At 46.7% G+C, this 27,327-nt stretch overlaps 1 protein-coding gene across 2 annotated transcripts in view; it reads right to left on the bottom strand.

Annotated features, from left to right (window-relative positions):
• The window catches only part of ATP13A3 (ATPase 13A3), a 63,521-nt gene extending 51,850 nt beyond the window's left edge, over window positions 1–11,671 (bottom strand). For both annotated transcript variants that reach the window (XM_027848757.1, XM_027848756.1), the window contains exon 1: window positions 11,549–11,671. The gene's annotated coding sequence lies outside the window, so the exon portion shown is untranslated. The remainder of the gene's footprint in view (window positions 1–11,548) is intronic.
• Between the last annotated feature and the right edge of the window lie 15,656 nt (window positions 11,672–27,327).

A 27,327-nucleotide genomic window follows, 5' to 3' on the forward strand; every position in this document is an offset into this window, starting at 1 on the left:
TCCAGGTTGAGAGATGAGAAGGGCATGAACTAAGGCAGCAGTTACATAAGGGAACAAAGGGATAGGATAGGATGACATTAATGTAGGAAGGGCAACATTTGACAATGGATGGAATATGATGATCTGAACAGAGCTTAGGAGTCAGGAACAGAAAACACATGCCCAAAGGACCCCGAGCCCATGGTGCCCGGACAGTGATTTCTGGGCTGGAGAACAGAGCTGAGCAGACACTGCAATGTGAACAAGTAATGAGTTTGCAGAGAAGTCCCAGGTGCCTCCACCCTCATCGGGGCCCTGTCCATAGTCAGGTCACACTTTGCTCCCAGCCAGCTAAGAAGCCTCCGAGCCCTCCTGGGGCCCCTCACCTGCCCCTGGTCATCACTCCTGATAAGGAAGCATCCACATCCTCCCCCCACAGCTCTCTACTCACCATCCCTCCAGGACCAAAGACAGCTCTCCACAGCCCTGAGCAGAAGAGAAGCTCCCAAGGGCAGGCACCTTCTCTGCTTTTGGATTTGTACCCCTAGAGCTTAGCACCCGATAAACACTGGAGTTGTTTTTTTTTTCCCCACAATGTTTTTTCTCTCATTAACACCAAGTGGCTGAACTTGGGCACCACAAAGAACTGGGTTCAAATCCTGCCTCAGACACTCAGGAGCTATGAAATCACAGGCCCATCTGAAGCCTGGATTTCCTCCTTTATAAAAGGGCGTTAACACAAACTGCAGTACTGAGTATAAGAAAACAGATGCAGAAATATTTGCAAATTATAAGGTGATACGAAGTCTTCTTTTCCCCAAGAACCACTACTAGAACAAGATTTCTACTCTAAGAGCCAAACGCTGCCTGTCTTGGGTCACTTTGACTGAAAGCTTCCTTTCCTCCTTTTTGTTAATTCGTTGTCCCAAGGGAGGGTTTTTTGGCTAGGAAAGGAAGGGGGCTATTCGGAAATGAAAGCAACAGAACAGGAGGTCAGACAAAAAAATCCAAGTTTGGAACTTGACACGGCCCCTCCATCGATTTCCCGGAGGTCAGACAGATGGAGCCCACTGTTCCAGTCTGTCGGGGTGGGGTCTCCAGAAATCCGACCTTTGCATTCAATGTGTGAGCTCCTGACTCCAGTTTTGTCTGAGTCACTGATAACCTCACAGACGAGGGCTAGGACCACAGTCCTGCCATAGGGCACTAGAGACCTCCTTCCACACGGCCCTCTGGAAACAGTGCTAATGCACATGATCACCATGAGCCAGTCCCACCAGGCTTTGCAGACTGGCATGTCAACACAGGACGGTTTCCAGGGATCACAAATGATTGGTTCAATATTATGCATCCTGGAATTCTGCCAGAAACCAACATCAAGTTCCATGATCTGTCATTTTTTTAATTGTTCCCCCCCACCCCCACCACCCTTTTTTTAAAAAGTCAGGTTATCAGCCCTCCACCCTTGTTTTCGACCACCTCCTCCTTATTCTCCATGGGTCTTTCGGTGCCCTGGGATCAAATTCAACCAGTCATGAATGCTCAACACTGTGATGATGCTCCCAAGTCTGCTGTGTCCTGTCCAGGTGGCAACTCCGGACTGCAGTGAGTGAGGGACCTTCCAGTGGCCCACTCCTACCACCAACGGGAGGTCCAGTCAAAGGGAGCAGAAGCAGAGACTTTTAAGACACGTACATTTCTCTTGTTGGGTTATTTCTTCCTTCCTAAAGCTGAATGAAGCAGTTCTGGAATAAGAGGAGACAGGTCTATCCATCTCCTTTCTCAAGCAAGCAAGGTAGGGAAATGGGCAAAGAGAAAAAGGAGGCTGCCCTCACTCCACACTAAAAAATGAAGTTGGGAAGGAAGCCAGGGCTCACAAGGGCTTTGGATAATGGTAATGGCCACAACGGGCAGACTGCTGCTACAGTACTTAGATTAGGGAGGAAACCAGGCAAGAGCTGGGACTCAGGCAAGCCAGCCCAGGGAGAAAAGAAACATTTCTCTTCCTCCATCCCTCCAATGCAGTGCTCCAAGCCCTAACTCGTGCTGTCTTCCAATAACCTTGCCCCTCCCCACCTTTCAAAAGCAAACTCACACACACAAAAACACCTCTCCCAGTTTCAGAAAAATTTGCAGGGAAGAGCTTTGACAATTCACATGGTCACCAGACAACAGGCAAGTGAAGGAATGGACAGGGCCCATCTGAGTCAGGAAGACCTGGAGTCCAAGGTTATCTGACAGGCTTGGCTGGCTGACCCTGCAGGAGTCCTATTAAGAGACAGTCAGGCAACTCTTTATTTCCAACGGTCCTGGGCTAACAGAGGGGGCTTCCTCGGCTGGGGCTACCACATCCATGAAAATCCCTGCTTCAATCGAAGAAAAGAAAAAAAAAAACCCAACCCTACAATACACTGTGCTGTTGTGACATTTTAAGGCCGCCAAGGAGATAGGAACCTAGACACAGGATAGGAAAACAGAAAAGAACAAAAGAACATCGATTAAGAGCCTACTCCAAGTGGTGTGTGAGGGACCCAAGAGCAGTGAGAAGATCATCAGACACTAACAAGTGGGAGTCTGAGAAGGATCTGGGCTGAGCCTGGAAGGGAGCCAAAGGACAGACCAGGCCAGGGCCAGTGTGATTGGACCTGAGCAATGTGAAATAAAGCTTCGAGTGCTCAGGGTGGCTGGAAGACGCAGAGGAAGAAGACAGCCCTCCCTCCTGACTGGGGTGTCCTGAAAGACACTCCTGCTTCCCCCCACTCCTCCTAGGTGGCTGGGGATGATTTTGTGTGCCTGGTACGATGCTGGCTAGAGGGAGCCCCAGATCGGAAGAGCCTGGAGTCAGGAGGACCCCAGTTCAAATCCAGCCTCAAACCTGAGTGTAAATGCAGCTGTGTGTCCCTAAGCAAGTCACTTAGTGTCTGTCTTTCTCAGTTTGGGAAATAACAACAGCACCTACCTCCCAGAGTTGTGAAGACAAAGCACCACAGTGCCTGGCACAGAGTAGTTACCACATGAATCCTTATGCCCTTCCCTGGTTCAGAAGAAGTTCACAGTCTAATGGGGAGACAATATGCAAACAACTACTTACAACCGGGATATGGACAGGATGTGATGGAAATCACCAGGGGAGGAGGCAGGGCAGGAGCACTAGCATTAGGGGATCAGGCGTGGGAAGCCAGCGGAGTCAGGAGGTGGAGCTGCACTCCAGGGATGAGGGAGAGCCAGTGAAAATGCCCAGTCAGGAGGCCAGGGTCCCCGGATCCCAGAGTGAGCATATGAGGGAAGTGAAAGGTGTGAGCACAGGAGGGGGTGGGGAAGGGGGAGGATGGATTAGGAGGGCTTGGAAGGCCAAGCAGAGGCGGTGCCAGGGAGGCTGCAGTTCACTGAGCAAGGGGGTAAACGAGTAAGGAGTCAGCCTTGTGCTTCAGGAAGCTCCCTGACTGACTGATGAATTCAAAGCACTGAACAAACCAAATACAGCCACACCCCTGGAGGAGACTGGGGGAAAGTCCAACAAACAGCTAACTAACCCTAAAGCACGACATGAACAACAGCCAACACACACGTGGCACTCTCCAGTTGAGGCTCACAACAGCCCTCAGAGGAAGGGCTGCTATTATCTCTACTTTACAGATGAGAAAACTGAGGCTCGGGAGTTCACAGATCCAGTAAGTGTGAGGCAGACTCCCAGCACTCCCACAAGCCATTCAGTAGGTAGAACCATAAGGGAGGTGGGGCCAGCCCAGGAAGGAGAGATCGCATCTAGTTGGGAAGACAGGGAAGGTGATGGTATTTGAAGCAAACTGTAAGAAGGCCACAACAAGCAAACAGGAGTGCTCTGAGAAGGGCAGTTCGGACTACAGGCCCTGGTGGATAACCAGGCCAGCCCTATGATGGGCTCTGGAGGCTCTGATCTGCCTTTCCTGGGGGAGAAGGAAGGAGCCCCTGAAGGTAGCCTGAGGAACCCAGCCAGGCTGGTAATTGAGCAGAGAATGTCAATCAAATCAAGTAAAAATCATTTCTGCAGAGCATATGCTCATACTTTTAATATTCTTGGCAATTTGGAGATACCTGTTTAATTTTTTACAAGTCAGCTTTACTGGTTTCATCCCAGCACTGGTTCATACCTGCCACCCAATGTGATGGGGTGGGGGTTCTCCTCTAGATCTGGGGTTCTTATCTGGGGTGTCTGATCTGAACTTTTAAAATGTTAAAAACTATTTCAATAAAATTCCTTCTTCACAATCTTATGTATTTAATTCATTTAAAAACATGCCGAGAAGGGGTCTACAGACTTAAGCAGACTGTCAAAGGGATCTCTGACCCAAGGCATAGAAGGCCACGGTCCAGAGTTCGGTCACTGTATGATCATTATTTGGCCATGACAGTCATGAAATGAAGGCCTTGAACAGAGGAGGTACTTAATAGATGTTTCTTAGGATTCCAGAGCCCAAACTTATTTTTAACAATTCCTGAGTCAAAAGTCAAACATTCACTGATCCATTTGGGCAGGAAGGAGGGGATGGGGATGGTAGGAGGAAGGGAGGGAATACAGCCTAGCATTTTTTGCTTTGAGGGAAAAAACCCACTGACTTGTTGCTCCAACCCCCATAAAGCCTCGTCTTGTGGACTTTCTGAATGCCACCCGATGGCCACTTGGGCTGGGTTCTGTTTTCACAAGCATAGTCTGGAATAGATTTACCAAAAATTAACCTGAGGATGTTGATTAAAATCCCATGAGATCAGGGGTGGCCCCTCTGCATCCTTCTAGCCCCATGTGATTTCTTCCACAGTTTAGGCAGCCACTTAATAAACTTTTTTTTCAATAAATACCAACTGGCTAAGGATCAGATTATGAAGTTAGTTCGGTCTTCATTTTTGTCTTCCTTTCCAATTTGAAGAAACAGCAAAGAGCTTTCTACTTTTTCATTTGGAATTAATTTATCCAAATTAAAACATTCTTCCTACCCTGCAGAAGATACTGCTACTCTTAAAAAGCTGCATTAACATTTCAATACTCAGTGATTCTAACTATTGGTAGGATTTATTTCTTAGTTCTTACCGATATGAATAATGTCAAGAAATTAGGCTAATCTGTTGCAAGCTCTAGACAAAACTTTCCCTAGGAAGTTACAGGTCTTATGGCATAATAACTCATAGCTAATATAACCTATCCTGTGGCTGGATCTCTCTTCATATGGGAGATTTGGGTTTGTTCTACAAAAATAATTTTAGAAAGTTAAAATCCAAATCAAATAGAAATTTATCCCAAATTTAAAATAAGAATGTTTTAAATCATGGATCTAAATACTGATATATTAAAGTAGGTAAAGGGAAGTAAAATTCACCTTCCAGAGTAAAATATGATGAATCTAATCAAGAAAATCAGCAGCCAAAGACCAAGGGGAACTGTCTCCTGAAAGAAAAGACCCCTCTTTCATGCAAAAGTTCTGTCCATGACAACAACAGAAAAGATTCAGATGTCCACACAAATACTTATTTAATTTGGGATGTCATCATTCATATAAAATGGAACAAATAAAAATAGAAAGATCACATAAACATACTAAAAATATTCAAATTATAAAAAAAAAACACTAAATACTAACAAGCCCTCACAATATTAATTCATTAGGATGAATTTCCTTTTAAGAATTAGCATTCCAATTTCAAAATGTACTAACTTACAGGTAACAACTTGGTGGTTCCTTTTTAAAAAGTGACTCCAAAATTCTTTTTTTTTAAATTCAATTTTCAAATCACAAACCAGAGAATAAAACCAATGTTCTTACCACTAGCACAGCCCTTCAGTCCTCCCCAGAGGTGGGCTGTGAGATGTTTCCAAAGGGCAGCTGAAATGAGGGCCAGGAGGCCAGTGCTGCTGCTGCTGCTGCTGCCTGAACTGTTTTGTACAAAATCTTAAAAAAAAAAAAAAAAAGTCTCCCAGGGCTTTCCCAAAACTGCTTATCAAAAGATTAAAATATCCAAGCAATTTGGCCCTCCTTTACTTCTGAACAATTGAAAACGTTCCCTGGCTTCTCTGAAGCTGAGCCTGAAGCCACAGTCAGCTGTCCAGGACACAGCCAATTCTCATCAGCCCAGCTTAGTTCACTGGGGTCCCAATCCGACCCAGCAAGCCTGACCCTGACCTTATCTACATGGCAAGAAGTTTATAGGATATTATGCTTCTGACCAAACCCTTCCTAGTATTTACAGTGAAAAACCGTCTGCTATTCTATAGCACCAGCAAAAAACAATACAAGAGCGTTCATCCCAAATGGAAGGATCCTGTATTTTACCAAGGATGGCTCCATGAAGTTCATTTAAAGGTTTTCTTCCTTAATACGCAAAATATCAATGAAATGGTAATGTGGGCTCTGAGCCAGCAGAAGCGTCCTCGAGCTCTGGTACAGACAGGTTCCACCTGTGCACTGCAGAAATGCTGCCTGGCTTGGACTCTAACCTGACCTTTCTTCCAGGGCTATGGCTATGTTTTATTCTAAGACAGAAAAGAAGGATTTTCATCGGTAAGAAGACCAGGGACAAGTCTACAAAATCTATTAAAGGAAAACAATCAGTTATAAGAAATGAAGGTTTTTTTGGACAGATGTGGTCTTCAAAAATTAAGTTCATGCATACATATATATATGTATACACACAGACATGTATGTCATGTATATTATATATGGAGAGAGATGAGGGGAGAGACAGAGTGCGAGCGCATCCCACCAACCCAGCATTGTGAATGGAGGGAGCCAGGCAGGTCAGGTGGCACCCAACAAATGACAGGGGAGTGCGCCACACACATCTAACCCCCCACGTCTCCTCCTCTCACACCTGCACGTCCCCTTGAAGGCATTCTGATGTGCCACATCAAATTCTAGGCAAAGCAGGTATTCCAAGATGATAGCGTTAGAGTGGGAAGAGACTTTTAGGGTCACCAGGTTCCCTCCACTTTGCAGCTAAGTAAACCAAAGCCCAGAGAGATTCCCCTGTTTGCACAAAGCCACACAGCACAAGCAGCAGAACCATGACTGGAACTCAGAGACCTGTGGCTCCAGATCCAATTTTCTCTCCATTACAGCACACAGCTCAGTCCAATATTTGAGCAAACCACAGGATAAAGTCACTCACCTGCAAACATGACTGCATGCTGACTCTAGAGCACAGATGAAGCCACAGGCCACCCATCTCCAGAACACAGTTCTGAACATGATCAAAATGCATGTTCGGCTTTATTTTTCTTTTCCTTCAATTGAGGAAGTAGGAGAAGGATGGTGGAGAAGGGAAGGGAAGAGAATAAGCATGAATACAGTACCTACTATGTGCCAGACACTGCTAAGCATTTTTACAAAAACTGCTCTCATTGGATCCTCACAAGAGCCCTGGGAGGGAGGGGCTATTATTGTCCTCACTTTACCTCCGAGGAAACTGAAGCAAACAAAGGGTTACATGCAAAAGGTGATACAGCCAGCAAATGTCTTCAGGCAGCATTTGAACTCAAGTCTGCCTTAAGAAGAAAAGCAAGCTCCTTTCCCATTTGATAAAAATCGTTGGGAAAAGTAGAAAGTGATCTGGCAGAAATTAGGTTTAGACCAACACCTTACACCACACTTCATGACACATTCTAAATGGTTGTGTCCTTACTATTAAAGATCAAAGTATTTCGGGGAGGGGACAGGGGGAGAGAGAGAGAAATAGATCATATACCTCCCACAGATATGGGGAGGAGATAGATTCTTAACAAATAAGGGACAGAGGCAATGACAAAAGATAAAACAGATAACTTTGATTACACGTAACTGAAAATTTTCTGTATAGACATCATTAATGGGCCAAGGATAAGAGCAGAAGTGGGAAAAAATCTTTACATCAAATTTCTCTGGTAAGGGTTTAGTGTCCAAGATATGTAAACAAGAGACACATAGAAGACAAAAGCACATTTCCCCACTGAAAGATAGTCAAAGGTATGAACAAGCAACTGTCAAGAGAAGTAGAAGCTCTTACCAGCCCTATCAAAGAATGCTTCCCAACTCCTAGTGAGAGCAACAAAATCAACAAGGAAAAAGAGAGCAAGCTCCCAATACCGGAGATTTATTTCCATATAAAATTCTGTCTTCTTTTCTATATAGAGGAATGCTGGTTTTATTTGGTGTTTAAGCTCAGGATCAAGATAAAGGAAAAAACAGTCTGTATATCCTAAACAGCTTTCTTTTCCCCAAATCTGAGTTACCAGGTTTTCTAAATAGCTAACTGGCATCACTGTGCGTTGCCTTCAAGGATCTGTGACTTCCCATGTGTGTACACACCTTCTATTGTTTAGGGCGAGGGTTGCTGTGTCCACACTTAGTAGAGGGATTATTTCACCAGTTCCTGGGAGAAAAAAAATTCCTGCCATACTTCAAAACAACCCCTATTCTCAGCATCAACACCCACCCCATTTCATTCTTCTAGGTTAGTCTACAAGGAGGAAATCCTTCTCCTCTGCCAAAGGCAAACCCCGTAATTGTGCTGCCTCCAGAATCTCCTTCTCCCCTCAATTCTCAGTTTCTGCTTATCTATCCATTGGCTTCTCTCCAGATGCCTTCCACCTCTCCACCTTCAGAAACCTAACTTGATCATACCATAGGCCTCGTGTCCTAGCCAAACTCATAGAAAGGGCTATCTACACCTATGGTCTCCCCTTGCTCACCTCCTTCCTCTCTTCTCAATGCCGTGCACTCAAGTGAGCTCTCCCCAAGGTTATCGACGACCTCTTTATGCCTAAATCCAATGGCCTTTTTTCTGGGATGCTGAGCACCTTCTCCTTCTGGAGCTCTTTCCTGCCAGGGTGTTCCCACCACTGCTCTGCTCTAGGCTCTCTCCCTGCCTGTCTAAGTACTCCTCAGGACTGTCCTCTGCAGATCAGCAATCGTCCAATTCTCACTCATGTGTTCTCTTCGATCTCTAAAGTGTACCTTAGTGTTCTACATCCAGACGACCCTCAAATCACCATCTCCAGCCCTTAACTCTCCCTGTGTTCCAGTCCATCCTGGTCATCCCGCAGGTATGCTCATCTCTCTTCACCATCTGGCTTGAAGTCCACCCTTCCCAAGTGGTTAAATATTATTCTCCTTCACATAGAGCACTCTGGCCAAACAACCTACTAGCTCTCCTCACAGAAAACATTCCAGATGCCACCTCCACATCTTTGCACAGGTGGTCCTCGTCACCTCTGCCTCTTGGAACCCCCAGCTCCCCTTCAAGACTCCCTTTACTGGGGCAGCTAGGTGGCACAGTGGATAGAGCACCAGCCCTGAAGTCAGGAGGACCTGAGTTCAAATCCGGCCTCAGACCAAACACACTTGACACGTACTAGCTGTGTGACCCTGGGCAAGTCACTTAACCCCAACTGCCTCACCCAAAAAAAAAAAAAAAAAAAAAAGAGAAACAGAATGAAGGACAAGGGGGAGCTTGGTGGTACAGGGGATAGAGCACCAGCCCTGAAGTCAGGAGGACCTGAGTTCAAATCTGGCCTCAGACCAAACACTTGACACTTACTAGCTGTGTGACTCTGGGCAAGTCACTTAACCCCAATTGCCTACACAGAAAAAAAAAAAGACTCCCTTTCCTGATCCCTAGCTCTCAGCGGCCCTTTCCCCAAACTACTTCCTTCATACTTATCTGTGAATGGAGAATGTGACCTCCTCAAGAACAATAAAGAATGTCAGAGAAACAGAAAGAGTGGTATGAGCTAATGCAACCCAGTGACAAGAAACAATGTAAAGGAAAAACAAAGAACTTCGGAGAAACTGAAATCCAACAAAGGTCACAGAGGAGAGAGAACGAAACAAACTTTCCCCCTCATTTCAGAAAGGTTCAAGACTCCAGGACAATCCTGGCATCCGGCTTCTTGTTGTGGCAGTTTAATTGTGTTTCTTTGTTACAAAGAAAAGTTCAAGGGGGAAGGGAGAGTGTTTGAACAACCACCCTCTAAAGGCAAAGGGTATCAAAAAAAAAATTTAAAAAAGACTGCTTTCACCTTTCAAGTCCCGTGAGGTGAACCTTGTTCTGCTCGCCTCACACTAAGAAATCAGGGTCACCGAGCTGAGGCGGCAGGAGGACCCGCTGTCCGGCGCAGGCTGGTGATTCTAGTCAGTGAAAGCCACTCTGATCTGGACTTGAGCTGACACAAAGATTTCTATTAATTCCCCCAAAGTACTGGAATGAACAAAGTACAGATTCTTTTCAAAGCATTCCTGAACATGCGAGAGAGCTTGCCCTCGGCAGCCTTCATTTCTAATCCCCCAAAACAGAATGCTCTCCATCCTGGCCAAACTGGGCGGCTTTCTATCCCATTACTCTTGGCAAACTTTAAAGTGAGATGCAAAGGTTTGGTGATTGTCACTCAGAGGTGCCCCACTCTTCATGACCCCATCTGGGGTTTTCCTGGCAAAGACTGGAGTAGTTTACCATTTCCTTCTCCAGATCATTTTACAGATAAGGAAACTGAGACAAACAGGGTTAAGTGACTAACTGAAATAGGTCACAAATGTAGTTCTGTCCCCATTTTACACACTGGGAAACTAAGGTCCATTAGAAAGTGAGTAGCCAGGCCTAAGCCATCAGCTAATAAGTGTCTAAGCCTGGACCAAACCCAGGCACCCTGAAACAGGATAAGTAAATCTTAAGTTATGGACTGGTCAAGTCAGTCAACTAGCATTTACTGACATGGAGCTATACACTAGGAATAGAAAGGTGAACCCAGACCCTGTGTACAAGGAGCTCATATCCTCACAGAGGAGAGAATGGGGAAAGTCACAAGGGCCACACCTTCAGAATACGGTGGTTTAAACCGACAACTCTGTACAAATCCCATCATACTTGCCAAAGACAATCCCTGCCTAATAAAGGCATTTAATGGCCACCAAACTAGAGTCTTTTTTTGTTTTTCAGATACAAAATCTGCATGAACAATGCTATTGAAGCTCACTAGCCCTTATTAAGAGGACATGCCTCAGGACTGGGGCTCCATAGCTGGCACTCCTGGGGCCAGGCAGGACAAGAGGCCATCCTCACCACAACCTCAAGGCCTCAAGTGGAGCCTTGTTAATGCTGGACAAAATACTGCATCAAAACAAAATGTACCCAGAAGAAGCAAAAGAAAATGAGTGAATGTTTGCTTTCTTCCCCTCTGAGTGTATTCAAGCAGTCTGGTCAGGGGAAAGCACACGAAAGGCCTTTAAGGAAAGGGTTAGCAGATGCTTCACTAATCAGCGTGTATCGATTACTACTGGTCGAAGGTTAGCTCCCACTGCCTTGGGGGGGGGGGGGGCAGGGAGGCCAGTGGGCAGAGCACAAAAAGAATGAGTAGTGAAGGAGGGTACAGCTGTTACCCAGCTGGCCCCACCAAGACTCGACTGGAAAATGGATAGCCAAGAGAGTGAAGCAAATGAAAGAGAAGCTGTCCTTCCCCCTCCGTCTTTGTTGCTTCTGAGTGAGAAGAGGAAAGTGCTCCTGGAAAGCTCAGGCAACCCCAGAACAGGCTGTGTGCCTCCATTTTAAAATAATAATGGCAATAACTCACTAAAGCCTCCGGCTTGAAGCCTCCCCAGGTGCTGTCTGGGCACAGGAGGGAGCAGGCTGATGTCGATCAGATTCTTCCTGTGAATTCCAACTGGAGGGGCTTCCATTTTCCACCCAGCTGCACTGCTCCAGCATCTCCAAGCTCATGTGGACTTTGGTACTCACTGTAAAGTGGACAGCAAAATGGAGAGCTCCTGCCTCAGCCCCACTTCAGGAAGCCAGCCATTCTGCATTTCCCTTCTGGCTGCCCTTCATGGGACTTCACCATCTCCATCCAGTCTACCATGTTCCCCAGCCCCAAGCTTCTTCTTGTGTTTCGATTTCCCCATTAGACTGTAAGCTTCTGGAGGGCAGGGAACGTCTTTCTTTTTCATATCTATATCCCCAGAATTGAGCACAATCCTTGGCACAGTGGGTACTTAATGTTTAATGACTGATTTTCCTTCTATTTCAAAGCATATAAAGGTTCTGCAGAAGCATGCTATATTTGTGCTAATGTAAAGCCTCTGGGACTTCCGTGATCCCCTTCAAAGAGAAGGTATTTCTCCATCTTACAACATTTTGTCTAGATTTCTTTGCACTCATGACATTCCATCTTGTATTCATTCGTTTAATCGCGAGGCATTTATTAAGCATCTTTTCCATACTAAACCCTACCGTGGGTGTAAAGATAAAACTGGAGACAGACCTGGGTCCAGGGGCTTACGTGCGATGCAGGTAAAGCAAAGTAATGTGAAGTATACACAATTTAGGGAATATATGAAATAATGCATGGAATGAGGTGCTAATGGGTCACAAGCCTCTGGCCAGCTTTCCTGGCACCTGTTTCAAGTCATTTATGTAGGAACCTTTCATCATTCCTGGTAAGCTCCTCACCCTTTCACCTTTGATTCCTGGTATCTACCTCCCAGCAGACACTTAGGAAACATTTACTGAACTGAAGTGACAGCTTTTAAATCTAGAAAACAACCGGTTACCAGGTCGAGTCCAGTCCCAAACCCCCAACAATGAGAATGACATAATATCGTTGCATGAATACATGGAAATTTTACAAGTCTACCAGCAAAGTCTCAACAAAGCTTTTAGTCAATGGCCATTTTATCACTTCCCATCTCAGGCTGTCTCTTATAATACACGCTTTTGTTTCTGTGTTTAGGCTTGAGGAAGGCCATTGTATCCAGCATACCCCAAACTAACATTGTATTTACATTTGTACCATGCATTCTTTGTATAAGCATACTTTTTTGTATGCGGCCAAACAATGTGATGGCGCTAATAAAGTAAGCTATAATTAGGAAAGATAAGTTAATGAAATGATCCTTTCCAAATGATAAGCATCATTCTAAGAGTTAAGATGACAGCTTTCTACCAGCCAGATTCTTCCTGCATTCTTGTCGATGTGTTTAATCATACAACCCAACTATTATATTATGCCAAGATCTTATACTTTGTAAGACTGCCACTACCTGAGAGAAGGCTGAGCCAGCTTGTAGTAAGAGAAGCAATCACCACTGGCATTCTACGTCCAGCTGGCCTTCAACCAGGCAGACACAGAGTCTCCTGACATTCCCCGGGCTCACAACTGCATTTGTTTCAACTGTGCCCAAGTGTCTGATCCAACAAGAACGTATTAGGCACCTACAGTGTGAAAGCCTCTGTGCTGCTGGGTGCTTAGGGCACAAAGACAGAACCACAATCGCTCCTGTCTAGGAGGATCTCAACCCCTAGACACCACCACAAAGCCTTAGGGGGACATCTGGGAAGAGCAGTATTTACTGTTATTTCCTCTTCCTCCACCAGAGGACGCACCAGGAAAGAGATCCATCAGCATCTACGTTTACGCCAGACACTATGGAGGCCCAGTGAACAAAGACAAAAATTAAACAGGTCCCTCAAGGAGCCTGAGTGAGGAAAGGGCCTGGCTAAATCTGGGAGGTTTGCTAGGAGTCACAATCCTCCACAGGACAGCTTCCAACCAGTTACATACATCCAGTAAACTACCAACTGGGATGATGATAAAACTCCCATCATTTGCGCAACATTTATTGAGCGTGCCCCATATGCCAGGCACAGTGCTCAGAACCACCAGGTATGGATAACAAGAGAGGCAAAAGCCAGGCCCTGCCCTCAAGGAGCTCCCAGTATCATGTAAACAAATATATACAGGGGCAGCTAGGTGGCACAGTGGGATAGAGCACCGGCCCTGGATTCAGAAGGACCTGAGTTCAAATCTGGACTCAGACATATAACACTTACTAGCTGTGTGACCTTGGGCAAGTCACTTAATCCCACTGCCTAACCAAAAAAAAAAAAAAAAAAAACACACTTCAAAAAAAAAAAAACCAAATATATACAAAGGTTCCGACAGGTTAAACAGGAAACAATGAGCAGAGAGAAGGCTCTAGAATGAAGAGGGACTGGAGAGGCTGTCTGTAAAAGATGGGATTTTCCTGGGGATCTGAAGGAAGCCAGGGAGGTGAGCAGTCAGATGAGGAGGAAGAGCGTTCCAAGTATGAAGCAGTGCCAGAGAAAATGCCCAGAGCCAAGAGATGGAGGGTCTTGTTGTGGGCCATCCAGAAGGCTAGGGTCAGAAGGGGACATGTGGGGGAGCCAGGTGAAAAGAAGACTGGAAAGGGAGGAGGCAAGTAGATTATGAAGGGCTTCGAATGCCAAACAGCATTTTGTGTTTGCTATTGGAGGCAATACTTGGGGCGGGGGGGTAACACGATCAGACCTGCACTTTAGGAAAATCACTTTGGTGAATGGAGGATGAGTTCAAGTGTGAACAGAATGAGGAAGAGAGACCCCTCCCCAAGCTCCCACTCTCACCAGCAGCTCCTGTAACAGTCCGGGTGTGAAGTGACAAGGGTCTGCACCAGGATAGGGGCAGGGTCAGTATTTTCAAAAGACACTGGAAAGGTGAATTCGACAGACCTTGGCACCATATTGAATATGGGTAGTGAGGAATCCAGGACGACTCTTAAGTTGGGAGCCCAAGGTACTGGGAAGATGGTGAGGAAGTGAAGAGAGGTAGGAGGATTTGGGAGAAATGACTGAGTTCTGGTTTGGACATTTTAAGTTTAAGATGTCTACTGGACATCCAGTTGGAGATGTCTGAAAGGCAGCTGAAGATGTGAGACTGGAGAACAGCAGAGTGTTTAGGGCAGGACAGGGAGATCTGAGAATCATCAGCACAGAGGAGGTCATTAAATCCATGGGAGCTGATGAGAGAGATCACCAAGTGAAATGGTCTAGAGGGAGAAGGGCAGAGAACCCAGGACAGAACCTGGAGGATCACCTCCAGGGGGTGTGATGAGAAGAAGGATCCAGGAAGGAGTTAATGTAATGTGAAGGTGAGACTTTGGAGGCTACAAGCGCACTTTTACAAGATTCCTGCAAGTTACCAGTACCCAGCTAGAGTCAGGTCATGTGCTTGTGGGAGGAAAGCTGACCCTGCAGAAGCTGACAACAACTGGATAATCACAACTCTCACTGAAGCCCTGAGGGGTAGGGGAGGCCTCATTGTACCCATTTCACATTATAAGGAACCCGAGGTGTGCAGAGCTATTTCCAATTAACGCCTTTTTTCACCGAAGGTTCATAAATTTAGAGCTGGAAAAGGGCAACTGCCCCTTGTTCTATTTTACAGATGAGAAAACTAAGACCCAGGAAGGTCAGGTAAGCCAACAAGGTCTACAGAGAGACGCCACGTGCACACGGTAAGAGTTGTGGCTTCCCAACGAGAAGCCAACACACACCACACTGCGCTGGAAAAGTCAGACAGCAGCCAGGGTTTTCTCCATAGACGTCAGACTGGCATAGGAGAGGTCACACACACACTGGCTTCAGAACATGGCCCCAATCTCCTCTCAGATACTCACCAGCTCAGAGACCTTGGACAAGTCTAGTAACTTCTCGAGGCTTCAATGGCCTCTCCTGCAAAATGAAGGGCTTTCGCTCAATGAGCTCTAAGATCAGAACCAACTCAAAATCCTCTGATTCAAAATGTCGGCATTTGCTGGAAATCGATGAAATAGCCCTTTGGAGATCGTTCACAGCTGATACAAATCCCAGCCTGACACCTGTTTTCCCATGCTGGTTTTCTTCTGAGCGCTCACGCACCAGAGGGAGAGGGGCCCCTCTGGATCTGGCCTTTGTGGGCGTGCACAGGAGGACCACCTCCTCCTATGGAGGGAGCACAGGAACTGTGGCCAGCTACTCCTCATTCTTACCCCATGCCCGGATTATCTCAAGTTTATGGTCTTTTGTATCTCTTTGCCCACATCCTCTGGCCCCCTTATTTACTAGGAGGGGGCTAGAAACCAGGGGGGATAAATCAGTCACCAAGCATTTATTCAGTGCCTATTATCTACCATGTACTAGGCGACACTGTGCTAGATGTCAGTCCAACAACCAGTGCCCTCTCCTGGGGTTCCAAGGCTGATGGTACACTTGCTCACGCAATGAATCAATCTACTTACTGCCAAACTCGGTGATTCTGGCCAGCTCACTTAGCGGGCTAAAGACACAGAATCACAGTATTCCATGGGTGGAAGGGGCTGTGGGGGACATCTATCTAGTCCAACCAATATGTGAAAAAAAAGAGGCAGCCACTCCGTCTCTCCCGATTCCAAGCGTCCGTTTGTCTCTGCTGCAGCGCCACCCACTGGGGCCTAGCAGAACAACGCCAATCTCTCTTGCCCTGGCTGGTCCTTCAGATACTTAATGACATCGAGCTTGTCATCCGGGTGTTCTTTTATCCCAGCTAAACATTCCCCATTTCTTCAACAGATAGTCCTCTTACGCACAGCAAGGATCAGAGACATTCCAGCGCCTTGGTCGCTCCCCTCTAGTCATTTAGGCAGCTCAGAATCCACCTAAACATGTCCACACCCATATCTCTCCATCCTGCCCACAGTGCACATGCGATCATCAAAGGCATCTTCCCCATGCACTAACCTAGCAGCCGCCATGCACAAGATTGGGTCAGTCTCAAAGGACTCACTCTGTCTGTCCATCCGTCTGGCACCTTGCTAAACATACACAGATCTCACTGCTTCCAAGCACAGTACTCTCCCCACTACACACCGTGCCGGAGACTCAGAAATTCAAGGGCCAAAATGTGGCCTAAATAAAGGAGCTTCATCCTAAAGCCCTGCATCGGATAGACCCTGACCCGACCACGCCACGGTTTGTGTGCAGCCCTCATCCGCCCTGTGTTCTATTTAGGAGACTACCAAAAAAACAAAAACAAAAAATCTCCTAACTTACTCATTTGGAAACTATTTTACTGCCTCCCTTCGGGACAGTGCCGCTCCCCAGCAGCCCGATCCACACGGTCAGCTCTCTGTTTGAGGAAGCCGAGATCTGAGCTGTTTACATTATACTCCAGGGCTCAGAAACTTTTCCTGGGCTCTCCACTGCCTCCTAATTCTTTCTGAGACTGGGCCTTCCAGTCTTGACCAGGCTCTACCACCTCTCAGAAGCTCATCATATTGGACCAGACTTGGATGAGATGCTCAAGCAGTCCACCGGCCTCAGACTCCCCAGGAGCGGGCATTAAGCGATGTGTCACCGGGCCCTGGTTACTGCCTATTAATTCAAGTAAACAGAGCAGGGGCAGAGACAGCCCTATCACACTTATTACTAGGTACTCTCCCACTTCACGTTGCCCTCACTGCACTAATCAAAAATCTTGGAGCAGTTTTTCAATCAGCTGCTAATCCACTTACCTATACTACCAATCCAGCCTATATTTGTCTATTTTGTCTAAAGGACACTAGCCTGCCGGCGTTCCCAGGATGTACCCATTTAGTGGCCCTTTCAGTCGACTCCCACGCTACCGATGCAGCCCCCCTGGCCTCTCCCCTGAGCTCTAGCTCCATATCACCAACTGCCTTTGGGACATTTCCCGTAATCACATCAAACGTAACAGCTAGCTAATAAGGAGCACCTACTACACACCAGAAACCGTGCTAAGCACTTTCCACATGTGCTCTAACTTGGTCCTGGAGAAAAGAGGAGGACATGCACCTCTCTCCTTCCAACAGAAGTGGGGAGCTAAGGGGGTGGAATGTTAGGGTCACTCTGGCAATTGGTTTTGCCCTATTTTTCTTTGGTAGAAGGCAGAGGGAGTTGGAAGGGCTGGGGACAGGGGACATAGCAAGAAATGACTGGGTTTTTTCAAAAAGCCAAAGGCATCAATAAAACTATTTTTAAATTAAATTCTAAAAGCTCAAAGAGAAGAAATTCATAAGAAAAAGGGGAATAGTCTAAAGAAATGCATGTGTGGATATACAAGCAACTCTCCAACTAATGTCTGTTTAAAAGATAGAGACACAAGAAGCCTGGATAGGCAAGACTTAAAAACTCCCAAAGATCAGTGATCTCTGTTCATCAGGGTGGGCATTCATTCCCTCCGCAAGCTGCAGATGATGGCAACTCATCTGCCAGCATCAGTCGGTCAGCACGAATTTATTAAGCAGCTACTGTGCTGCCAGACACCACGCAAAGTGCTGGGGACACAATGAAAGGCCACAGACAGTCTCTGTTCCCCAGAGCTCGGAGTCTACGGTGGAAGTGGGGGAGACAACAGGCAAACGCACCCAAGTGAGCTCTACACGGGATAAATGGGAATGATAAAGAGAGGGGAAACTCGAAATCAGAGACTGGGAAAGGCTTCCTGCAGAGGGAGCGTTGGAGCTGGGTCTGGAAGAAGCCAGAAGGCAGAGCTGTCCTCCCCCGAATTCAGCGCCCGGTCTCTGGAGGGTGCCCAGTCACCACCAAAGCATGCAGACGATGGACCAGTTAGCGACAGTAGATGACAGACAAAAAATGCAATAGAGGAACCATCCCTCAAAAGCATTTCCAGAGTCAAAAGGAGCTGAGGCTGGCAGGCAAAGGCGGGGACAAATGTCAATAAGTCTGTGATTGAATTCTTAGGCAACTTGAAGACTAGCAGGGAAACAGCAAGACAGAGCCACACATGAGAGCCCGAGCCCTGACCATGCCTGGTCCGAAGGCAAGAGCAACATGTGCTGGGGGGAGCGGATCGGCTGAGCCTCATGCTGAGGAAACACCTCTCGGGAGGCTCAAACAAAATAAAAATGTAAATATATATATAAGTAAAACAGCACCATAAAATCGCTAGCTGCTTTCTACCCATTTCCAAGAAGAGAAAACTGAGGCTCCATGACTGTCAGCAGTTAAGCAGGACTGTCTTTCTAGAAGACAGTAAGAAAGCCTGTCCTAGGTTACTAACCATGGAAATCCATGATGGCTCGATGTCCTAGTGCTTTGAAGTAACCCAGTGGGCAGAGCCCTGGGCCTGGAGGTAAGAAGGCCTCAATTCAAATCTGGCCTCAGACACCCAAGAGCTTCTATGACCTCAGGCAAATCATGGCACTTCTTCAAATCTGGCCTCAGACCAAACACTTGACACATACTAGCTGTGTGACCTTGGGCAAGTCACTTAACCCTGACTGCCTCACTAAAAAAAAAAAAAATCATGGCATTTCTGCTTGCCTCAATTTCCTCAACTGCAAAACGGGGATGATAATGTCAGGGACTTCCTGCATTTAAAACAGGGCTTGACACACAGTAGGTGTTTAATACATACTCATTCCCTATGTCTTGGGGGATGGGGAGGAGAGGGAGGGGGAGAAAATTTAACTCAAAATCTTATGGAAGTGAATGTTGAAAACTAAAAATAAATTATTTTTAAAATGATAATAAATGCTCATTCCTTTCCCAGATGTAAGAAATAACAAGATGACTGAGTAACCAGCCAGAAATGCAGCGTGATGCTAATGCTCTGGGGGGGGGGAGAAGAGGCGCAGGGGAAAGAAAGGAATGGGGACGTGGTCACGGAGGCAGATTGGGGAGGGGGGGAAGCTTACACACAAGCACTTTCATTTGGTCACCACCCTGCTTAAGTGAATGGATGCTTTTAAAACAAAAGCTGGGAACTTCACATACAGCCTTCTTCCTTGTTCTTTGTATGCTCAACTATTTAATTCATAATAAAAGTGTATTTTTAAAAATCAAAGAACCTGGGGTCAAGTGCCGAGAGACCCGCCTCAGCCAATTGTGTCCAGGCCTGGACACAGAAAAGTCACAGACAAGCTCTGGAAGGGACAAAAGAGAGGGAGGACGTGAGCTTCCAGGAGGCTCTCCAGAAATACCTGTGCACGCTCAGGTAAACAGAAGAGAGCGTGAAGAAGACCACGATGGCCGCTTTCAAATACCTACGGGAGAGCTGGGGGGAGCGAGGTGCGCCCAGAAAGCAAAGCCCTGTGTGGAAACACTCAGTGCTCACCCAAGGAAACTCTTCCCAGTCAGTGAGCAGGGCCCTCCCTCCCAGGAAGCCGGTCTACACAAAGAGGCTGGATGGCCCACTGGGGCTGGAAGGGTTGAGTTTAGTGGTCAAATCCAGGCTTGACTGAATGGCCTCCAGGTCATCCAGGTCAGCGCCTCTACTTGGATTCTCAGACGTCTAAGGACCAGCTGAACGCGGAAGTCTGAAGCCCAAGAGAGAAGCCCCAGGCTGCTGGGACCTCAGCCCAGCACCTGGCTCAGAGTAAGTGCTTAATAAATGCTTGGGGACTGCCTGGAAATAATGGCTGGGCATCACCAATGCACAAGGACTTACTGGATTCAATGCCTACTGTGTGCCAGACCCCAACAGAGATCAAGTGCTGGGGACAGAAATGCCAACAATCAAAACAAGCCCTGCCCTCAAGGAGCTTACCTCCACACCCTGGTACTCGAACCCTCCCTCGCACTCACACCCAGTACTCATTTTCCAAATTCAAAGTCCCATCACCTGAGGATAATCCCTAATACCCAGGGTGAGCTGGGCCTGCTCTTTTAGAATTAGAAACATTTTGCCAGAGAAGTATTGTTTTCAATAGGAGTTGAGGTGGTTCCAACACTTCCCACCAAAGTTTATTTTACCTACAATCCTGCTGGACTAGAAGTTTCATGGTGAACTGGGTTTGGGGAACAGGACAGAGGGGAAAGTTTCCTCTCCTTCCTAGGCCAAGGCAGACCCCCAGGCAGGATATTCAAACAGAGATGGTCTCAGTCACCTTCCCACCTCCCCTGAGGTAAATCTCCCTTGCACTCCCACACAGGTCGCCACTGAACCACTCGGAGGGCTGGTCTGCTATCACTGCCATTTGTCTGCTCCCCTCTGAGTTCCAAGAAAAGTAGCCCCAACTGCAACCTGTTGAGCAACTTCAACAGGATAAGCCCCACACAGGCTGCAGAGACCTCTGCGGCATCTGCCCAGAGGTGCCTAACCCTGATGGTTATCCTCGAAGATCGGCGCAAAAGGCAAACATCTACTACTGCTGCAGGCAATGACATATCCGATGGACTATTGGCCACCAGTCATTAAACAGCAGAAATTTGTCACCCAGCAAGCAAAGGAAAAAAAAGATATGCCGCATTTTCCAGGATGATCAGATGGCAAGTGAACTCTGCAGAAATCCACGGGCCTAACCGTTAAAATGGAGCCCAGGGGCACTAGAATCGCTCCGCAGGAAGTCAAACACTCAGCAGGATTAGCCAGTGCTCCTTGGGTTTGGACAGAAAGGATGAGAACAAGATTCTCAGTTTGGGCCTTCTATGAATCAGTGCTCTCCTTGTGCTGAACTGAGTTGAAACACCACTGGGTTAAAATAAGTCTCAGATCTTCCACAACGGGACTGGTAAAACCTCAGCAAACTCATCACCCCTTTGGGTCTCGATGGCCACATCAATAAAATAAGGGAGCTGGACTATGTAAATCAAAGGATCCCAACTTGGGGTCCATGACTTCATTTTTAAATATTTTCAAATGTATTTCAATATCACTGGCTTCCTTTGCAATCCTTCATATTTTAAGCATCTATGAAGATTATTCTGAGGTGCCCATAGGCTTCCCCGGGCTGACAAAGGACTCCGAGTGACTATGAGATTCCCTCAGCCAACAAAATGCTGGTAGCTGTGGCTTCCTGACTGCAAGGATACCTCCTTCTTTCCACACTGAGTTCAGGGCCTAACTCGGCCTGCCTCTCCTCCCCAGCTCCTGCCTTTCTAGTAGGGAACTGATCTTCAGTACAGACACTAAAAATCCCAACCTCACAGTTCCTCACCCTACCATTTCCCATGACCTACACCTGCAACCTACTTCAGCCACATCCAAAGATCCTGCCATCGCCCAAAAGGGCACCCCTCCCAGGACAGCAACTCCGAAATTCCCCTATCTGATCACAACTTACTCCCTGCCTGGCACCCCCAAACCCACTCTGACCCCCAGTACTTCAATCCCTCAGCCCAGGCTGAGCTCTTCTCTCTTTCCCCACTAGGGGCCCCTTGGTGAACCGAGGGTGAACTCTCTCTACACAGGCCCCTTCTCTTCAGTCCCTAGCCTCCTTATATCGATGATCTTGCTCTGCCACGCCTTGGATCACTTCTCCATCAACTCACCACTTCTGCTGCTGAACAGAGAGGAAATCCAAAACGAGGCTGATTGTTGCATAACCAGTTGGGCCCTCACTGCTGCATGGCAATCCTACTACGCTTCGCTCATCAACCCTCCACAGAGATCTTCCAAAGAGTTCCCCAAAGCCTACCTCCTCAGCCGGGAACCTGGCCTTGCCAGAGCCAGTCGAACCCTACGTCTTCATCTCACATCCCTCAGATACTGCTGCCACGGTCTAGTCCTTTACCCTGGTCTCACATGGAGAGGTGACTCTGCTCCTAACCTCCTGCAGAAGGTTGTCTATAGCAGGTGTTTCTGCTTCCTTTCCTCTCATTCTCTTAACTTTCTACAGTCTGGCTTCCAATCTTAGCATTCAAATAAAACTGCTCTCTCCAAAGTTTCTAAAGATCTCTTCATCTCCAAATCGAATGGCCTTTTCCCAATCCTCCTCCTTCCTGACCTCTCTGCAGCCTCTGATATTGCTCAACAATCTCTCCTCCTCGATACTCTCTTCTCCCAAAGGTTCTAGACACCCCTCTCTCCTGGTTCTCCTCCTCCCTATCTGACCACTACTTCTCAGGCTTCTTTGCTGAATTAGCATCTAACTCACACACCGCCTAAGCATGGGGGCTCCTCCTTCGGTCCTCTTCCCTCTCTACACTATTTCACTTGCTGATCTCGGTAGCTCCCAAGGATTCAATTATCATCATCACGCTGATGACCCTCAAGTGTCCTTCTCCAGTCCTAACCTCTCTGCTGACCTCTGCTCTCAGATCTCCAACTGCCCACTGGATATTTCTAACCAGATGTTCCATACACATCTTAAACTCAATGTTTAAAAAAAAAACCCTCCAACCTCTCCCGTCCTCCTACCTTCCTTAGTACTGCTGTCTGTTGATTCTACCTTCATAATACCTCTTGAATATGCTTCCCTCTCTCCTCTGACACTGCCACTACCCTGGTGGCGGGCCTTCAGCATCACCCCCTGCTACAAATCTGCCCACTCTAAACCATTCTGCACTCAGTTGTCAAAATGTTCCTCCTTAAGCAGAGGTCTGAACACATCACTCACCGAACCCTACTCCAGGGCTCCCTGTCACCTCCAGGATCAAACACAAAATACTCTGGCTTTAAAAGCCCATCATAACCTGCACCACCCCCCACCTGTCCCATCTTTACACCTTCCTCTCCTCCATGGACTCACTTGGCTGCCTTGCTGTTCCTGGAACGAGACACTCCATCATCGTCTGATTCTGGGCACTTTTAACGGCTATCCCCCATGCCTGGGTGGGGAACAACCCACCTCCTGGCTTCCTTGGCTTCCATCAAGTCTCAACTAAAAATCTCATCCTCTCCAGGAAGCTTTTCCCAGTCTTCTTTCACCATAGTGCATTCCCTCCACTGATTATTCCAAATCTATCCTCTCTACAATTTGTCTGTACATGGTTCTTTGCATACTGTCTCTCCCATTAATCTGTAAACTCCTTGAGAGCAGGGGCTGTCTTTTGCCCTTTTTGCATCCCTGTAGTTTACCACAGTGCCTGGCACACAGTAGGTGCTTAATGTGGATTAGCTGACTAAAGAACCTTTGGACTAAATGATCCTAAAGATCTCCTCCACCCACAACACTATTAAGCAAAAAACAGACATCATAATAAAATGGAAGGAAAGACACTAACATGCTTACACTAGAGAGCCTCATCATCCCCAAACTATTATAAAGTTCTGGAAACAGAGGACCAGAAATACTACAGAAAGGAAGATGGCATTTCTTCCCCCATTCCACAGCATACGGATGGTCCGAAATACAAAATCAAGCCTAACTTATTTGTTCACCCAATTAACAGTCAATAAACATTTACCAGTCTCCTTCTATGTGCCAGGCACTAGGCTAAGTGCTGGGAATACAAGCAAGGCTCAAAGAGCTTAGTCTAACGGGGAACTATAATACACAAAAGGAAAGGAGGAGTGGGGAGGAGGAGGGAGAAACCAAGCAGAGCAACTGAAGGCAAAGGACACTGGGTGCAAAGTTCTGAGCCCTATAAAGGGAAGGCTTTGGGGGGAGCTGACTGCTCTGAAATCAGAGGAGAGAGGTCAGTGAGGGAGCTGAGGAGCTGCTGAGCATCAAGGCATGTCCAGGACAAGGAGGTCTCAGGTGATGGCCATATCCTGGGGCATAAAAGATGCTCCTGGGCAGAGTGGCTGGTGGAAAAGGAAGTAAGGCACAAAGTGCTGAGCCCTCAGGAAAGGAACACTGCTCTTCTTTCCTCCTGGGCTAAAATAGCTTGCTCACCATCCTCCCACTCCCAGGCCAGACTTCATGCTTCTTCCTGGCTGATGGGACAGGTGACCCTGGCTTCTCAAAGGCTATGCCAGCAGAGCAGAAATTCCAGCAGCTCTTATAGATCAGAAGGGCTTGGAGTACGGTCCTGTAAAACCCTTCACTGGTACTGGCCAAGGACCAACCTCAATGAGCCACCAGACACTCATCCCCAGCCAAGCGAACAGGCTTCTGTTCCATGGTGGTCAAAGAAATCTACCAAATGCACTCAGTCTTGTGTATCTCTCCCTCCCCTTCCAAACTGATTGAGCAAGGACAGGAAAAGATCCAGAGAACAGAATCGATACATATTTAATGGCTGATAAGTGGGAGAGCTGGGTTCCAATGACCAACAAGGTGACACCATTCAAAGTAATTGAACCACATTAGTACAGACTCTCAGCTTCCTCTGAAAGCAGGGGGGCTGCCTTGGTAGGTCACCAGCACCGTGCACCTCTAAGCACTTGGAAAATGCTTTCTCATTCATTCCTTGAAGAAAATGACCATATTACTTTGGTACTTGTATCCTCAGTGCCTAGAAAATAGTAGGCATTTACGGCTTGTTTGGTGACTGACATCATTGTTGACATTGCCATAAATAAAAAAAAATAAGGAAGTTTCAGTCAAATGATGAGATCAATGCTTCTCCAGGAAAAGGAATAAAGGAGTTATCTAGGGGGCATCTAAGTGGCGCAGTGGATAGAGCACCGGCCCTGAAGTCAGGAGGACCTGAGTTCAAATCTAGCCTCAGATCAAACACTTGACACTTACTAGCTCTGTGACCCTGGGCAACTAACTTAACCCCAATTGCCTTTTAAAAAAAAAAAAGGGGGAGTTACATGGGACCATTTTATGAAAATACATTTCTGTCCCCTCAACCGGAAGCTCACGATTATTTGGTAAGATATGCGTCCACAAAATATCATAAAACTAACTATATCTAACTATTCCCCAGAAAGAAAGAAATTTGATCAAGAGTCTTATGAACCCCTCAAATCAAGTCAGCATGTACCTCATAATCAGGAGATCTCACCAGGGAAGGATGGCACCGAGAACTGAAAACTATGGTTCTGGATTAAGAAACTAAAGACCTCCAAGTTTGTAGATTACTCGGAAGACTATACACCTGGGTACCTCTTCCTCCAGAAGAGAATCAGAAGAAAAACGATCTTTAACAGGCAGGTCATAACGGCTTCCTGCAAACCTTAGGAGACAATCACTCTCAGCTACCTGGAGGAAAATGACGATCCAGCAGAGAAAACCAAGAAGAAACAGTAACAACTGGGAGTAGAATCGATCAGCAAGGATTTCGGAAACTCCTACTGTGCTCCAGGCACAGGGTTACATTCCAGGAATACAAAGCTAACACCAAAAGTCTACCCTGAAGGAGCTTCCATTCCATCAGGTGGGACGCTATGTACAATACAAGAGGCAGCTAGGCACAAAAGGAGCAGACAAAAGGCAGCCCAATGGGGAGGTACTAGCAGCTGGGCAATGGGAGTTAGGAGGGAGGAGGGAGGGCAAGACCAAAGGCCTCTGACAGAAGGCAGCATATGAGATGAACCAAAAGAAAGCAGTGATACAACGTGGAAGCTGAAGGGTCATCAAAAGCTGCAAAGGCGTCACGAGGGAGAAGAAGCACTCAGGTCCTCAGCATCGCCCTTGCTGCCATCTCTGTCTCTGCACCAACAGGAATGGGAGTGAACGGCCCAGAACGTGGCCCTGGAGAAGAGTGAAGAAGACACGGACAGATCTTTCCCCCTTCTGTGACCTCGAGAAAACGCTGCACACAGCCAGTCAAACATAGAGGCCTTGGTGGCTGGTTTGGCCAAAATGAGTTTTCTTCCTTAAACTTTGTTGGAAGGGCTAATGTTTAGAAAAATTTAATATAAAAACAGCACATCAATAAAACATTTTTTACTTAAATCTTTTAAAAGACAAAGGGCCTACTGAAATCATCCCTAAAACCCTCCCCACCAATCCCACAGCATCCAATCACAACTTACAACCTTTTAGGTAAAAAAAAGTTGAGTCCACATTGTTTTTCTCTTTAAAGGTTAGGATCATTATACAGAATTTGGAGAAAAAGTCAAAAGGCACTCATCAATTTGCTTTTTTGTTCAATTCATAAAAATCACAGCAATACCATTCCCAAGTCTCTCCCCCTCCAAAATGTTGGCTGACCATTCAAAACAATCTTGAAAATTTTGAGGAAAAGGAATTTAATAGGCAAGAAAACAAAGCAACATCTCAGGAGATGCTCTGTAATCTTTAAAAGTGTCATTCCCTTAGTCTATTAAACAGTATTAAGATGACTTGGGTTCCTATTAAGGCTCTTCCCCCTATCTAACTCCTTTATTCAAAAACCCACAAAACTCTCCCCCGCCTCAGCGATGGCCAAGTTCCAGTGTCATGGAGGGAACAAACACCTGGGGAAAACGCTCCTGCTGGGGGGAGGGGGGGCTTAACAGTCTACTGGTCCTTTCCTTCAGTCTTTCATCTCATAACCTGTACTGCACTTCGCTGTTTCCATGACTGCCCTGACATGACTCTCATTCCACAAAATCCCAGCATCAATGAGCTGGCAGGGACTGCCTTCATTTTCCAGGCACGACCACACCTCAATTCCAACAAATGAAAATTTACCAAAAGTCAATCTGTCTTGTTTGAAATGTTTATAAATGGCATGTTAGACCTGCTCCCCCCCTTCCCCCCCCCACACTGACGTGAATGCCTCTCCAGGCCACAAGTCCGTAACACAGAAGGCTCTCTGTATACTGAAGGTCTCATACTCAAGCTCTGGAAGCAGGTCAGCTCAATACTTCATAATCCTTAGAAATAAAACGCCAGCCTCCTGGTGAATGCCTTCAGTACCCAGGTATAAAGGCCGAAAGACTGGAATAAATCTAATTTCAATAATTATGCACAATATTTCCCCGAACATCAGCTGGGGTTTCCTATACTCCCCTCTTCCTCGAGTTCATCTGGTCCT

This window comes from Vombatus ursinus, unplaced genomic scaffold (genome assembly GCF_900497805.2).
Source record: "Vombatus ursinus unplaced genomic scaffold, bare-nosed wombat genome assembly UNPS02006874.1, whole genome shotgun sequence".
In the NCBI taxonomy this organism is placed as follows: Eukaryota; Metazoa; Chordata; class Mammalia; order Diprotodontia; family Vombatidae; genus Vombatus; species Vombatus ursinus.